The sequence below is a fragment of the Zootermopsis nevadensis genome, unplaced genomic scaffold (genome assembly GCF_977971745.1).
Source record: "Zootermopsis nevadensis isolate Lab colony 2312 unplaced genomic scaffold, Znev_1.0 Znev_ptg000028l, whole genome shotgun sequence".
In the NCBI taxonomy this organism is placed as follows: Eukaryota; Metazoa; Arthropoda; class Insecta; order Blattodea; family Termopsidae; genus Zootermopsis; species Zootermopsis nevadensis.
Genome location: NW_028259160.1, coordinates 21,784,957 through 21,799,081, shown reverse-complemented (window position 1 = coordinate 21,799,081; position 14,125 = coordinate 21,784,957). Strand labels below are relative to the sequence as shown.

At 42.2% G+C, this 14,125-nt stretch overlaps 1 protein-coding gene across 2 annotated transcripts in view; it reads left to right on the top strand.

Moving 5' to 3' along the window:
• Positions 1–14,125, top strand: part of LOC110829644 (uncharacterized) — a 531,721-nt gene that overhangs the window by 185,516 nt on the left and 332,080 nt on the right. For both annotated transcript variants that reach the window (XM_087357233.1, XM_087357234.1), the window contains one exon: positions 9,589–9,638. The gene's annotated coding sequence lies outside the window, so the exon portion shown is untranslated. The remainder of the gene's footprint in view (positions 1–9,588; positions 9,639–14,125) is intronic.

Below are 14,125 nucleotides of genomic sequence, written 5' to 3'. Positions count from 1 at the left end.
AGATAGGGATTAGCTCTATCTAGTGGGCCCAACTGTTTAGGAACCTGAAGACGCAGATAGAGTCCCATCTCCGAAACGTCGTTTTACGTTTTATATTTACTAGGTCCGGAGATAGGGATTAGCTCTATCTAGTGGGCCCAACTGTTTAGGAACCTGAAGACGCAGATAGAGTCCCATCTCCGAAACGTCGTTTTACGTTTTATATTTACTAGACGATGGATAATATCCAAGAAAAGTCCGGAGATAGGGATTAGCTCTATCTAGTGGGCCCAACTGTGTAGGAACCTGAAGACGGAGATAGAGTCCCATCTCCGAAACGTCGTTTTACGTTTTATATTTACTAGACGATGGATAATATCCAAGTAAATTTTTATACAATTGACTCTTCACCATCGTCAAGAAGTTTTAGATTTGATATAGAAAGAAATTAAGGAATCTGAGATCGAGATAAGATTAAGAGAGCTTAGACTATGGGAAATGTACCGGGGTGTGGTCGCGGTACTCAGTTTCTCCTCAGTCACTCTCTCGGTCCGTGACAGTGCATCTGTGTTTGCCAGAGATAGCGGAAATTTGTTAATCCGGGTGACGAATTGCCGGATGATATCGTTTGAAATTACGTGGGGGGGAGGGAGATGTTTTGGGGATTTTACTGGCCTCAGTAGGTTCATTGACCTCTTTTCAGCCCACACAGAACCTTTTTAACATTCGCGAAGTACGTGTGCAGCTGATCACAGGCGAGGTGGTTGACCGTCAGACTGCAGCTGAACGAACATGCGCACTCCGCACGCGCCGTAGTGGAGGGGGTAATGGCTATAAAGCGTTATAATGGAGTACCTGTGACGAGTGAGTGGGAACACAGCATGAATATGCCGGAATAAGGACTTAATGACTTATCACGCTTATTTATGTGTTTTGAATGAGTATTTTGGTGTAGTTTCGGGAACGGGAAATTATATTTCGTCATGCTAATAGACTCGCATTCATTTTTTTTAAACAGCTGCGATATAAATGTAACTTATACATCTCATTCGGATTAACCCTTTGAAGCCGAAGATCGTCTGAATATTATTTATGAATTCAGTCCGTACCGCGAAGAAAACACCACACCTCACCATTACGAAAATCAGCTGGTTAACCCTTTGAAGCCGAAGCTCGTCTTCATAATATTTACGAATCCAGACCGTACCGCGAAGAAAACACTTCACTTAACCATTAGAAGTCGAATCAGGCGGTACCACATAAGATTTAACAAAAGAACATCCCGGTCAAAGCCTTAACGAAGGTCAGATATGAAGGAATGGTTTGTCCTGAATGTCGTCATGTCTGAAAGTTAACTTCAAGCATATTATACAATGTTTTAAATAAACGCTACCCTGTGATCCGACGTGGATGAATGGCGTAGAACTCTACTTTGTCCTGACGCCAACTAGTGAGCATTATTTGTACCAACAAACTCAACGCGGCGACTCGACCGGAACGTTTATGCAGTTAGTAAGCCGAACCAGTTAGTTTACCTTCGTAATCAAACCCACAATCGCGTGACTAAGAATACACCGAGCAATTATCTGTTTCCACCGCTAAATCTGCAACACCTGGGAAGCTACAGACCGATGCGAAGTGGATAAGAAGCTAGCCAGATGTTACGACGAACCGGGAATGGATCGCGTTTTCATGCCGAATTATCAGTCCTGAAAAGTACGTAAGAATTCTTAACGCGCTCATTATATTTATTTAGTGTTCTGTCTGACGACAGGTCCATATGAACAGGATCCTTCCATCCTTTTCTCGGACTGGGACCTGTTCATATACGTTCTTGGCAGATGATCCAGAAGTGGTTTGCCATTGCCTTCTTCTGTGTGTGAATGGAGTAATTGTTGGGATGCCACGGAGGAAAACTCCGTGTTGCCTAGACCACGGCCTTGCCCAACACAAGTTATAAATTCGGGCACCGCCGGGAATCGAACCCGAGACCCCAGTCCACCCCAACCCTCACAAAATATCTCCCTTAATTTAACCCTTCAATATATTTCTCGGTCTTCCGTGTGCAATTGTCTTAATAAAATTCTACGTTCTTTCTGCATGTCCAGCCCATAGCAGCCTCTCAAATTTCACATGTTTTAAGAGTGCGAAAAAAAAATTTGTAACTTTTAAATCACGAAGTTTCTCGTTACGCAATGAGCCTAACCGATTTCTTAAATTAAAATATAAATTAATAATTTATTTTTTTATGTAAGCGTGCCAATCTGGTTGCAGACACTACGTTCGATAAACTCTTACTTGAGAATCAATTTGAATAAGTTCCAAATCTGAATAAAAATGCGTGAACATCCGTGTGCGATGAGACACTCTTTCATGTAGCCTCGTTATCAACGAATTTTTTTTATGATTCCTAAACATTGACTAACTTCAGAATTGAAGACAAAGTGTAAACACACGTAAAGTGTCTCCACAGAACTCTCATTAAAGCCCTTTCACAAACGAGGAAACAATTAACGAACCTCTCATTAAATTAATTAAACATTCTAACTGGCTCTGAATCAGTCTGTCTCTTTCTACACGGCTGATAGGGGCGGCAGTGGCTGTTCAGTGGACTTAACTGAGAGGCCAGCAGTGGGAGCACTGGCTCTCTCTTTCTGCTCGGCGGGTAGCCTAAAGGAAAATCGATTCCATACGGCTAGCTGCCGCGGATGTTAGTACAGCTTCAACGAATCCCCCCAAACCGAGCTTAATGTTATGTTTCTGTGATCTCAAAAGGGCACGAAAATTACTTTGCAGTGTCTGAAGTAACACATGGAATGCAAACTATATACGTGGGGAGATATCATACCGAAATACTTGTTACTACTGTTGTCTGGTAGACGTTCACAGAAGTTTCACAAGTACCTGCTGCCTCCTTCGTCAGGGACATAAGCAAGGACCTCTGAAACGTTCTTGGCAGATGATCCAGAAGTGGTTTGCCATTGCCTTCTTCTGTGTGTGAATGGAGTAATTGTTGGGATGCCACGGAGGAAAACTCCGTGTTGCCTAGACCACGGCCTTGCCCAACACAAGTTATAAATTCGGGCACCGCCGGGAATCAAACCCGAGACCCCAGGATTACAAGGCCAGCGTTCTAACCGCTAGACCACCTCATCTTATTATTATTTAGTGTTCTGTCTGAGGACAGGTCCATATGAACAGGATCCTTCCATCCTTTTCTCGGACTGGGACCTGTTCATATACGTTCTTGGCAGATGATCCAGAAGTGGTTTGCCATTGCCTTCTTCTGCGTGTGAATGGAGTAATTATTGGGATGCCACGGAGGAAAACTCCGTGTTGCCTAGACCACGGCCTTGCCCAACACAAGTTATAAATTCGAACCCGAGACCCCAGGATTACAAGGCCAGCGTTCCAACCGCTAGACCACCGTGGCTGTATAAAGTATATAGGAAAATACATCAATTCGGCTCCAATGCTCTCTGGGTCATTCAGTCTTATGAATAAGACGATAAATTCTTGAACAGATTGAAGCGAACAGCTGGGAGCGTGTGGAAACGGATGGCAATTTTAGTATCTTGTTAGTTACCACAGAGTTCGCTTTATGACTGAAGAGGCCATGTGTTGAGCTGTTGGAGCAGTAATTTCGTACCTTTATCATGCATAATTTTCCACTCTCATTTCGCCCCTAATTTGTTTCGATGACGCACTCCGTCCGTGTGTGTGTGTGTGCCAGGGGACTGTGTAGTAATCCTCGAAGGTCTCAGTAAAACTGAAAGTGTAATTTATTTTTAAAGGAGTATCCTCTGTTCAACCCCTTGCATACTGGCGCCTTTCCTCACATTCGTTCATCTTTTGCTGAAGATGCTGTCGGAATGTAATGAAATCTTTGCCACAGGTCTGATCTGTCCTGTTTTATTTTTCAATCCGTGTCTCTCGCAGCCTCTATCAGCGACCACCTCCGAACCTTTGTCATGTCCTTCTCATCGCCATAAAATCTCTTTCATCCCCTATATTTCCAGTTCTTCACGCATTGTTTGCCGTCATGCACCAAGTAACTGTGTCACCGACCGATCATAATAATATTGTTCTCCCCTATTACACCCTCTGTATGCCAACCCACCCTTAGGCACCACCAGACACATCCCACCCCTTCAGCAGTACTTGAAGCCTTCATATATGTTTTTATGAGGGGTTGTTTGAGGGTAGCGCCATTGTGTTTAATACTCTCAGACCCTGAGAGATGGGTCGAGGAAGGTTTTGGTGCTACTGGGGCTATTAATTACAAATCTATGGGATTAAAAGATTGTCACACGTTAACAGTTAAGGATTTTGTTTTGATGTTATAAATCGGATTTAAGTCCTGTGATTTTCGATATGATTTTAGACCCTCGGGTAGTTATGTGACGTGGGATTAGCTCTATCTAGTGGGCCCAACTGTGTAGGAACCTGAAGACGGAGATAGAGTCCCATCTCCGAAACGTCGTTTTACGTTTTATATTTACTAGACGATGGATAATATCCAAGGAAAAAGTCCGGAGATAGGGATTAGCTCTATCTAGTGGGCCCAACTGTGTAGAAACCTGAAGACGGAGATAGAGTCCCATCTCCGAAACGTCGTTTTACGTTTTATATTTACTAGACGATGGATAATATCCAAGAAAGGTCCGGAGATAGGGATTAGCTCTATCTAGTGGGCCCTACTGTGTAGGAACCTGAAGACGGAATAGAGTCCCATCTCCGAAACGTCGTTTTACGTTTTATATTTACTAGACGATGGATAATATCCAAGAAAGGTCCGGAGATAGGGATTAGCTCTATCTAGTGGGCCCAACTGTGTAGAAACCTGAAGACAGAGATAGAGTCCCATCTCCGAAACGTCGTTTTACGTTTTATATTTACTAGACGATGGATAATATCCAAGAAAGGTCCGGAGATAGGGATTAGCTCTATCTAGTGGGCCCAACTGTGTAGAAACCTGAAGACAGAGATAGAGTCCCATCTCCGAAACGTCGTTTTACGTTTTATATTTACTAGACGATGGATAATATCCAAGGAAATTTTTATTCAATTGACTCTTCACCATCGTCAAGAAGTTTTAGATTTGATATTTTAGTCTGTAGTTGAAGATTTCCTCCGCTGGATTATCGCATCGTAAATTTTGTTGAGTTCTCATACAGAAATGTGGCCGTTTGAATCAGGCTTAATTAATGACTGATACGACAACTTAACCTCCAAATATTTTGCGAAAATTCACCGGCTACAACAGAACGCAGTCTAGAATTTAAAACAAATACAAGGAAAATTTTAAAAAGATGGCTGTCATCTCGGTACGCGTTTACCGACGTTTCAGAGGTGCTTGACGCAGGCTACAGCCGTTTTCAGACTCACTGTCTTGAAAACCTCAAATCATTCACAAGGAAAATTCATTTAGTTCCTGAAAGTTTTGTCCAAAATAGAGTTTATGTCTAACTCCAATTAACTCAGTACGCAAAATCGACTTATTCAGAAGCTGATAGTTGTTCAGCTGTTCAAATGTTTTGCCCTCAGACACCCTCGGACTGAGACACGCGTTTCCATCCTGTACCAGAACAAATTTTTACCCTCGACCGGGAACACGTTACAGGCCTTTCTCTGCCTCTCGATCGGATTCGTGAATTGTTTAACAGCGGATTTATTACGGCGAAAGCCGGCTAACACGTTCTGTGTGACGAGGGAGGGGTCGCTACATTGCAGTAGGTAATGGCTCGGTCCTAATAAGTTCCGATGACGATGTTACTGGAACCCAGAATAGGGTTTAAAATTGCACCGAAGCTTATAGAAGGGTCACGAGGTTCAACGCACATGTAGCGTGCAATGTACGTATTAGATTTTAACCCGAAATTTAGAATAAATAAATGAATAACATCGATAAACAGTACATTTTTGATTGAGTGCTGGATGAATGTGTTGTTTAACGTTTTCGGAGACAAAGTTTAAAAAAAAAGTTTACTAACGTTTCAGAGGTCCTTGCTGAGACCATCATCAGGACGATGGATTCTTAACTAAAAAGTCATATGAAATAAATATTACACTAGAGATTGATCAAATTTACTGAACGCCTACGTGTGTATTGACGTAATCTATAACTGAGTAATAAATCACTCTCAAAAATAACCTAATTCTACTATTACTGCTAATAGTATTACTGTCACCACAAATAATAATAATAATAATAATACTCATTAGTATATTGAATCTTGTAATCACTAAAATAAAACCAGCTTGACTGTGTTTCAATCTTAAGGGCTTTTTTCACACGAGACTAGAATGTTAGCCCATCAACTACATTTAATTTCGTTATCATATTATCTAAATATGTCGACAACGCAACGGGTTTGATAGTTTTAAATGACAGCTGCTTCTCTACTGAATATAAATTAATAAACTTTAGTTTATATAATTTTATACACCTTGAAGATGGTTCTTTTAGAACTGAAACATGTCGTGTAAAAAAGTGATGTTCTAATTGTAAATCGAACATTTAGATAGAAAACATCATTTAATATATTTTAAATATTTAAGTGTTAATTATAGTAATATTTTAATATTTAATAGAAATTTTATTGTGATTAGACTGACAAGATTTAAACAAATATATATTTATCACAATATGACGCAACTTTATCATCTCACAAACTTTAGTTTATTTAAAATTTTGTACCTGAGAAGAAATTTCTATAAAAACTTTGGGCCTGTTTATCCGATGTTTCTTTGCAAATTTTACTGTGTAAACATAAAGCTAGGGTTGTCTGTTTGAAGGTACATTAAGCTGTTAACAGTCAATTTCTGGCTAACAAATGAAACAGTATTACAGATATTATTATTATTATTATTATTATTATTATTATTATTTAGTGTTCTGTCTGACGACAGGTCCATATGAACAGGATCCTTCCATCCTTTTCTCGGACTGGGACCTGTTCATATACGTTCTTGGCAGATGATCCAGAAGTGGTTTGCCATTGCCTTCTTCTGTGTGTGAATGGAGTAATTGTTGGGATGCCACGGAGGAAAACTCCGTGTTGCCTAGACCACGGCCTTGCCCAACACAAGTTATAAATTCGGGCACCGCCGGGAATCGAACCCGAGACCCCAGGATTACAAGGCCAGCGTTCTAACCGCTAGACCACCTCATCTTATTATTATTTAGTGTTCTGTCTGACGACAGGTCCATATGAACAGGATCCTTCCATCCTTTTCTCGGACTGGGACCTGTTCATATACATTCTTGGCAGATGATCCAGAAGTGGTTTGCCATTGCCTTCTTCTGTGTATCACAGATATAACGAAATAAAATTTTAACTTGCGTTCATGTCATTTAGTGACATTGAAAGCAAGGTAAAAACGGGATTCAAATAGGCTCCGGTTATTAATAAGAGATTAACATGATCCATAAATCCGTTCAGAAGAGAGAGCTAGGTTCATTCGGCCCTCAACAGAATGCTAAGGTCTGTAAGATGCCAGAGGAAATTGCATGGCTCGGATACCGATTGTATATTTCATATTTTCTCTGTCTTTCGACCTGAAATATACGTATAATAACTTCGCTGCTGATAAATTGGCTTCCGTAAACGTTTACATGTTTCAGATCGAAAGTAAAACATTTGTGATAATTTTTAAGATAAATAAAACACAAGTTAAGATTTAAGTTAATCTTTCTACTAAGCAGTATATCAGAATCACTCTCTTTCCATCTCCTAACTATAAACGTAAATAGTAAAGTACAATGCGTTCTGCCCCTGTGTCTTCGCCCCCCAACCCCATTGAGGGGAGGGAGGATATTTTGTCATGTTTCCACAGATTCCACATTAATTATTAAAATCTCATTAAGTTTATATTTTAAATGCGTCATGTTTGTGTTTTAAAATTCAAATATATAATATAATTCAAGTCTATACACAAACTTTAAATTGTTGATGTTAAAATTTAAAATTAATATTGATATTTTGCGCTATTCATCGTTATTACGATGTTACAGTATTGCGAAATACCGTAACATCGTAATAACGATGAATAGCGCAAAATATCAATATTAATTTTAAATTTTAACATCAACAATTTAAAGTTTGTGTATAGACTTGAATTATATTATATATTTGAATTAAAATCTCAGTTTCATCTGACATAGTTTTTTCAGCTCGTCCAACAACTTGTTCGCGTCCGTGAGTATCCCACTGGTGTGAGTTTAATTTGAAATAGCCACACGTTCAAAAGGCTGTTTCCCTTATAACAGGGTTTCAGAAAATTACAGGCCTCAATACCATTAATATGTCACTGTTTTCTGGTAAATACCATCACTGATTTACGATTAACGTGTGTTCATAGCTACCATATTCGATTCTGTTGGCAGAGCCATCTACCGACAGATTCACACAGCGTGACTGCATTTTTATTTCACAGACAGAGATTAAAGGAAAATGTAGATAATCTTTTAACGAAGATTTTCATAATTTGTAATGTTCATCAAAATTTATCAGTGTGATCGAATATCTCATGCTAAGACGGACATGGCGTGTAGAATGCAGGGGACAGATAAGAAATTGTGAAACTAGTTTCGTCGAAAACCTCGAAGGCGCTTACGGGGAGAGAAGAGCTCTTATTCATTCTCGGTAGTGACTGACTACAGACTGGACGACCGGTGTTCGATCCCTGACGGGGGCAGAAGATTTTTCTCGAATCACTGAAACTCCTTGGTAATGGATACCGGGGGCCCCTTCTTCGAGATAAAGCAACCAGGGCTTGAACCTCACCACTCTAGTCTAGTAAAAAAAATTGGAGATGTTCCTCCACGACCCCTAACACCTTTATGGCTTGGAGCTTAATAAGTACTAGATATAACTTCAACTTTATCTTGGAGTTATCTGTCAGAAACTTAAATTGTTTTGTCCTTTGCATGAAAACTTTGATAAAAATTAATTTTCACATTAAGGCTTACTTTCAAAGTTAGTTACTATTGAACATGCCTTAAAATAAATTCATATATTATTATTCTCTTTTAGCCAGTTGTTCAGTATTTTGAAACTCACTGTACAGGGCCATGTTTTCACGTGGGCGCATGCCTGTACACTCTCACGTTTTATACTCTTTGCTTTATTTGGTCTTCTGATGTCGATATTTTGTATTTTGTATGGGTTCAGTTACAACTGAAGGGATTATTTTTTATAAAGACTTGAAAGACTGCAGATACGATGTACGACGTGGAATTATGAACCAACTCTGCGAGAAATAGGATGGAGATAAAGGAAACTCAGAAAAGAGGATTTTGAGACCGTAGAGACAGTTTCCTAATCCGGAAATACACGCAAAAGAATATTAATAATAACCTATCTTATCTTACGATGTTTGTTTGTCCACAACGTAGTTATAGGACTTCGTACTTACAACAAATGATATTTTTCTCTGTACATTTCAATTCCAAGTCAAAATACGGAGCGCTCATGCTGGTAATATCCGTGTGACTCGTCGCGAAAAACACTTTCTGGGTTGCACTTTCATGTGGTGAAAACTGTACCTTCCTATCTCTGTTTATTCTCTCAATAAAAATGTTTAAAATGTGTTCACTCTTTCTAGGACACCCTGTATATCTCGGGCAGTGAATGGGACCGACAATGCAGCTGGGGGTAAGTTATGGAAAAAAATAATATGCAGTGTTGTAACATTCAAGCGTCTTTGAAGAACTGAAAGTGCCCTGTTAATTTGTCAACTTTATTTCAAAATGCACGTAGAATATTTTTAATCTCAAACATATGTAAGTGAGGCGTTGAGGAATTCTTTTTTTAGGAGTAAGGGTTTCAAGGTATAAGAAATAATATTTTTGAGTACATTTTATTTTAAGAATGAAACCTGAACGAAAAATGATTACTTACGTAACAAGAGAAAGAATGCATTACGAAATAATCACTTAGCGCGCGACACGTCAAACTACGTGGCGCACGTGATGGGTTCAGAATATTACGAGGACGCATCTAATCTTAAGGAAGTTAAATAAAAGAAAATTCCGATTAGACAGTTTTATATGGAAACTATTAAAGGCATTAGAAAGACTGCAAGACAAAGGACGATCTCTGTAATAGTTGCAAAACAGTTGACAGACGTCTGGCGGATGCTGTGGGAAGGAAAAATGCGAGACAATAGATGGGCGATCTTCAACAGAAGAAAGTCTCAAGCGCTTGAATTCTACTGTAAAAATCTCTCTCTCCTCCCACCTCGTATCCTAACTTCTGTTAATGGCAATTGAAGAAAAAAAAGATGGAGGAGCGTTGAAAGGGGTTTATTTGGAAATACCAGAATGGAAGTCTTTGCAATTGGAGAGAAATCAGAGGTTAGAGTTACGGAAAATAAATGATGATTATTTTTCTTCAGTTTTTAAAGGATAAAAGAAAATTCATGTCAACAGGAGCTCCTAAATGGCACATCCTTTGTTGCTATTGTAAGGGAGAAATGGGGCAGACAGACTGGGTCGTCATTAACAACAGCCAGCTTGTCCCTGACTATTCTCAAACCTTCGACGGAAGTGTAATTTCAAAATTGATTCAATATATTTCATTCGCACTACTTAGTAACGTGAAGCATTTGAAATAACGTTGATACTAAAAGTTCCCATTTAAGTACAGAAGCTACGTCAAATTTCTGTACACTTTATGGGTGTCTTGTTTTACATATTTAAGGGTATCGAAGATGTTCTGGTACGTCCTTTCCAAACTTATAGGAAGTTTTGTCAAACGAGAATGAACAAGAAGATGGTTCTCAGATTACGATAGGATGTTTAGTCGTGTAGCCTGGTAGAAACTTAACAGACGTTTCAGATGTGACTGCTTGCTATATCTATCTTTAGGACGTTCTGATGATAGAAGGTTAGTGTACTAAACAAAGGCTATTTAGTACATACGGAATCATTCTGAGACCATTAATAAATTTCATCAGTGACTTCTGCTGTGTTCTGACAAATACGTGAATGCCAAGTATACATTTTGAATAATTAGTGTGATTTTGTTGCGTGTATTAAATGGTTTGGTTGTTGCTTTAGTGTGATAAATAACAATAAATAACTAAGTAGATGACTTAGGGAACCCGAAGGTTCATCACCGAATTAACCAAAGCCCTCCACCGGACCCTGTCCTGGGCCAACAAAATCCAGTCTCCTTCAACTCCTATCTCCCATAGATCCCGCATGAGATTATCCTCCCATCTACATCTAGGTCTCCCCTGAGGTCTCTTCCCCTCAGGCTTCCAAAATAGTGGACCCAACCAACCAGATGTCTTACGGAACCCAAAGGTTCATCACCGAATTAACCAAAGCCCTCCACCGGACCCTGTCCTGGGCCAACAAAATCCAGTCTCCTTCAACTCCTATCTCCCATAGATCCCGCCTGAGATTATCCTCCCATCTACGTCTAGGTCTCCCCAGAAGTCTCTTCCCCTCAGGCTTCCCAAATAGTGGACCCAACCAACCAGATGGCTTACCGAAGCCGAAGGTTCATCACCGAACTAACCAAAGCCGTCCACCGGATCCTGTCCTGGGCCAACAAAATCCAGTCTCCTTCAACTCCCATCTCCCATAGATCCCGCCTGAGATTATCCTCCCATCTACGTCTGGGTCTCCCCAGAGGTCTCTTCCCCTCAGGCTTCCCAAATAGTGGACCCAACCAACCAGATGTCTTACGGAACCCAAAGGTTCATCACCGAATTAACCAAAGCCCTCCACCGGACCCTGTCCTGGGCCAACAAAATCCAGTCTCCTTCAACTCCAGTCTCCTTCAACTCCAGTCTCCCATAGATCCCGCCTGAGATTATCCTCCCATCTACGTCTAGGTCTCCCCAGAAGTCTCTTCCCCTCAGGCTTCCCAAATAGTGGACCCAACCAACCAGATGGCTTACCGAACCCGAAGGTTCATCACCGAATTAACCAAAGCCCTCCACCGGACCTTGTCCTGGGCCAACAAAATCCAGTCTCCTTCAACTCCCATCTCCCATAGATCCCGCCTGAGATTATCCTCCCATCTACGTCTAGGTCTCCCCAGAGGTCTCTTCCCCTCAGGCTTCCCAAATAGTGGACCCAACCAACCAGATGGCTTACCGAACCCGAAGGTTCATCACCGAATTAACCAAAGCCCTCCACCGGACCCTGTCCTGGGCCAACAAAATCCAGTCTCCTTCAACTCCCATCTCCCATAGATCCCGCCTGAGATTATCCTCCCATCTACGTCTAGGTCTCCCCAGCGGTCTCTTCCCCTCAGGTTTCCCAAATAGTGGACCCAACCAACCAGATGGCTTACGGAACCCGAAGGTTCATCACCGAATTAACCAAAGCCCTCCACCGGACCCTGTCCTGGGCCAACAAAATCCAGTCTCATTCAACTCCTATCTCCCATAGATCCCGCCTGAGATTATCCTCCCATCTACGTCTAGGTCTCCCCAGAGGTCTCTTCCCCTCAGGCTTCCCAAATAGTGGACCCAACCAACCAGATGGCTTACCGAACCCGAAGGTTCATCACCGAATTAACCAAAGCCCTCCACCGGACCCTGCTTTGGGCCAACAAAATCCAGTCTCCTTCAACTCCTATCTCCCATAGATCCTCCTGAGATTATCCTCCCATCTACGTCTAGGTCTCCCCAGCGGTCTCTTCCCCTCAGGCTTCCCAAATAGTGGACCCAACCAACCAGATGGCTTACCGAACCCGAAGGTTCATCACCGAACTAACCAAAGCCGTCCACCGGATCCTGTCCTGGGCCAACAAAATCCAGTCTCCTTCAACTCCCATCTCCCATAGATCCCGCCTGAGATTATCCTCCCATCTACGTCTAGGTCTCCCCAGAGGTCTCTTCCCCTCAGGCTTCCCAAATAGTGGACCCAACCAACCAGATGGCTTACCGAACCCGAAGGTTCATCACCGAATTAACCAAAGCCCTCCACCGGACCCTGTCCTGGGCCAACAAAATCCAGTCTCCTTCAACTCCTATCTCCCATAGATCCTCCTGAGATTATCCTCCCATCTACGTCTAGGTCTCCCCAGCGGTCTCTTCCCCTCAGGTTTCCCAAATAGTGGACCCAACCAACCAGATGGCTTACGGAACCCGAAGGTTCATCACCGAATTAACCAAAGCCCTCCACCGGACTCTGTCCTGGGCCAACAAAATCCAGTCTCATTCAACTCCTGTCTCCCATAGATCCCGCCTGAGATTATCCTCCCATCTACGTCTAGGTCTCCCCAGAGGTCTCTTCCCCTCAGGCTTCCCAAATAGTGGACCCAACGAACCAGATGGCTTACCGAACCCGAAGGTTCATCACCGAATTAACCAAAGCCCTCCACCGGACCCTGTCCTGGGCCAACAAAATCCAGTCTCCTTCAACTCCTATCTCCCATAGATCCTCCTGAGATTATCCTCCCATCTACGTCTAGGTCTCCCCAGCGGTCTCTTCCCCTCAGGCTTCCCAAATAGTGGACCCAACCAACCAGATGGCTTACCGAACCCGAAGGTTCATCACCGAACTAACCAAAGCCGTCCACCGGATCCTGTCCTGGGCCAACAAAATCCAGTCTCCTTCAACTCCCATCTCCCATAGATCCCGCCTGAGATTATCCTCCCATCTACGTCTAGGTCTCCCCAGAGGTCTCTTCCCCTCAGGCTTCCCAAATAGTGGACCCAACCAACCAGATGGCTTACCGAACCCAAAGGTTCATCACCGAATTAACCAAAGCCGTCCACCGGATCCTGTCCTGGGCCAACAAAATCCAGTCTCATTCAACTCCTATCTCCCATAGATCCCGCCTGAGATTATCCTCCCATCTACGTCTAGGTCTCCCCAGAGGTCTCTTCCCCTCAGGCTTCCCAAATAGTGGACCCAACCAACCAGATGGCTTACCGAACCCAAAGGTTCATCACCGAATTAACCAAAGCCGTCCACCGGATCCTGTCCTCGGCCAACAAAATCCAGTCTCCTTCAACTCCTATCTCCCATAGATCCCGCCTGAGATTATCCTCCCATCTACATCTAGGTCTCCCCAGCGGTCTCTTCCCTTCAGGTTTCCCGACCAATATCCGGTGCACACCTCTTGTCTCATCTATGCGCGCTACATTCCCCATTTTTTAAATAAAATATCAATAA